Source organism: Alligator sinensis, unplaced genomic scaffold (genome assembly GCF_000455745.1).
Source record: "Alligator sinensis unplaced genomic scaffold, ASM45574v1 scaffold131_1, whole genome shotgun sequence".
Classification (NCBI taxonomy): domain Eukaryota; kingdom Metazoa; phylum Chordata; order Crocodylia; family Alligatoridae; genus Alligator; species Alligator sinensis.
Genome location: NW_005841830.1, coordinates 4,373,330 through 4,376,837, shown reverse-complemented (window position 1 = coordinate 4,376,837; position 3,508 = coordinate 4,373,330).

Below are 3,508 nucleotides of genomic sequence, written 5' to 3'. Positions count from 1 at the left end.
CTTCCCTGCCTGTGTAGGGGGTCGGACTCGATGATCTATTGAGGTCTCTTCCGACCCTAGAATCTATGAATCTATGAATCTACTGCTCTGCAGTGCATTGGGAATACTTACTTGACTCTCAAGGTTTTCCTTATAGCAATGAGGTGGACAAAGGTAACAGGTACATGCAAATATTCCTCCATTCACTGTCTCCTCAGTTTCCTGGGCCATGGCTGTTAGCCCAGAATGTAGGTTTATTTTTTGCACTTTCATTTGCACTCTCATTTGGCAAATATAAGAAAGAAATCGGACTATCATATTCATAGAAAGAGGACAAGGGACCATTAGATCATCTAGTCTGACCTTCTGTATGTCACAGGCCATTAAACTTCACTTGTTTATCCCTGCATTGAGCCAAATAACTTGTGTTTGGCTCTCACATCTTCTGGAAAGGAATCCAAGTGCAATGTTAAGACCTCAAGAGATGGACAGTCTAACTAGTCCTTTGATGTTTTGTTCCCCGATTAATCACCCTCACAGTTAAAAATTCGTGCTCGGTTTCTTATTTGAATTAAAGAGATTAAAGAGCCCATTAATATCAGATACCTTTTTCTTTTGAAGGTACGTTTATACTAATTGAGTCACTTGTAGTCTTCTCTTTGATAAACTAAGTAGATTGAGCTCTGAGAATATGTTTACACTGGGGCAGCAGCCAGCCTGTCCTCCCACCTGCTTCAGCAGGCGTGCTTCAAACCCAGAATTATTGTGGCAGGGCTGTTGTGGGTTTGTCCACAGTGCTGGCTCTCAAGAACATTGAAGACTGAGGTCTTGAGAGCAGTCATGGAAGGATGCCCAGGAGTGGTCCCACTGGTGTATTTCTGGGTTTAGAGCAAACCTAGGGGAACAGATAGAAAGCATGTTCTTGGGGATGTCCCAGGTGATGCCTGTTACCACTGCAATGTAGACATGCTTTCACTATCCTATTCATCCTATCATCACTTTTGTGGCTCTTTCTATACTGTCTCCAATTCATGGACAAAAAATTGACACATCCCTTTGAAGCATGTAGCTGTGCCTCGAGCAGAGAAATGAGAAAGAGGAGGAGAGAGACTTCTCCAGCAAGTCCAACACTGACCAAGACACATTCCTTGAATCTAGACCTCGTTGTACTTTACTTTCTAGGTCCAATCCCATCCTTGCCTTGAATGGCAATATGGCCCTACAAAAGCAAGGAACTGCCACAGGTCTCTTGTGGTAGGAGCAACACTCAGTCACAGCACATTCTATGACAGTACTCAGATGGAGTGTAAGTCTAGACAAGTGACAGAAATATAGGCCATGATTATATGTATCCATTGGCCAGTCCTCTGCATGGGGCTGGAGGTTCCTACAAAGTATGTAGGAGGTAGAAATACTGAAGGGAACTTTCCCCTGATGCTCTAATTGTTTACAGTGCTCACCTCTTTATTTTGATTTTGTACAGAAGACCAGGATTCGGGCCCTAGACAGTCAATGTTCAGAGCTGGTTTTATGTTTCTTAAGCTCCTCTTAGTTACTGTGCAAGATTTATTTTACTAACAATGACATAGCAGAGAGTAGTTAAAACCCTTTTCCTTGTCATTCTCTACCCTTGTGAAGGCACCTAAGGCTGTATTCTATATCAATTTTAGTTAATATCTATTTAAAATGATCAAATCAGTTACAAGGAACATTCTAAGAATGGCATATATTTAAAATAAAGCCAAAATCCAATTACTATACTCCATATAAGCCAGGGATCAGATTCAATTACATTACACTTCGCAATTTACAAGCTGTTGGTGTTCATTCTGACAGAGGCTTTGAAAATGCTCTTTTTTTGCCACAGACCTTCAAAATGTGCTTACCTACTGAAAAAATACACATCCCCAGTACTAGCCCTTGTTATAATGTAAGCCAGCCAATAACAGTAGGGCCACATGTTACTCTGCACCAAAATTTCCCCTGAAAGAAGGATTGGTTAAAGCAATGATGCCCAACCTTTTCACCCCATAGGCTGGATGGGTAGTGCCAGGTCCAGTTGTGGGTCAGATCTGGCTGGTGGGCTTGATCCAGCTGGCACATGGGGCCAGTGGAGGAGCCCCACCTGCCCATGGGAGGGGGTGCAGCTTCACCCTAATCTGTCTGCCGGGGGAGGGGTCACACAGACCTTCCCCTCTCCCCAGCTGTCAGTTTTTTTCCAACTCATGGGGGTCCCTGCAGGCCGGATGGCATGGCTCTGTGGGATGGATTTGGCCTGTGGGCCAGATGTTGAGCACCCCTAGGTTAAAGGAACCCCTGATATGCTGCTGAGAATAATTAGTGTAGGTCCAAATGTTAGATGTGAGCAATTTAGGACATGCAGATCTGACATGTGGGGACTCAGAAGCACATCAGTATATATCTTTTTTATACCTCTCCATCCTGGATCTGAACACTCCTTTGGATTGTGAAACTCACCAAGGCTGAACTATGTAATTCTGAAGGCTGCTCAGTGCTATGACTCACCAAACCTTATAAGACAACCAGAGTATCAAGCCCATCACAAGAGAAGCAAGCACTGACTGGACTGCAGGGACCAGGCCTAAGAAGGCACTCAGCTTGGTGGGTACTAGCAGGCATTCAGATATGTTGCTAAGATGCAGGCATATTTTACTAGGGTGGGCAGGAAAGGAAACAGTTGCAGTTACTTACTCTTAGTGCATGGTGCTAGCCAATTGGCTTTCTAAGTGCATCAGGAATCAACTTTAGAGCTGAACCTTGTCAGGATTTTTGCCTGAAGGAGTTATTTTAAATCCAGTTTTCTTTTGAAGCCAACTGTGCAATCTTCATTTTCTTGTGGCAAGCAGGGTGGTTCCTCTGTAGCAGCTCCATGCTGTTGCTACAGGGTTCTCACAAAGCTCCTGACATTGCTCTGCTTTCTTGGGCTAGGGACAGAAGTTACATATAAACTGGTATAAGTGATCGGTAAGTAGTTTAAACCTATAACAGAACAGAAAATCTGCACATAAATCAGTTTCAAAATGGCTGAAACTGATTTAAGATAAGCCTGGTTGAATGTAGTATCAGACTTAACTGATTTGGGTCAAACCAGTTTCTGAAACTTGTCCCAGACCTCTTCCTGGTTCAAGTTAAATCACAGTTCCCCAGTATGCTTTGTAGCCCTTGACTGGGTTGTGCTGTCTGCTCCAGATAGCAGGGCTGGTCCCACCCCTCTGCTCCCTAGCTGGAGCAGTGAAGGCTGGCTGACAACAGGGTGGGGGTGGGAAACCGTGCTGGGGATGCAGCTCAGTCTGCGGGGGGGAGAACTTCCCTCCCACCCCCCCCAGGCAAACCCCGGTTGGGGTATGGGGCCAGGGAGGGGGGTTAAACACCCCTTCTCCTGCTCAAACTTACTGCTGGCTGCAACTGTGGACTACAAATCCCAAAGGCACCTGGAAGCAGGAAGAAGAAGTGATGAGCAATGCTGCAGAGTCCTGCTGCTGTGATTTTGTACTGAAAATCCCAGAGA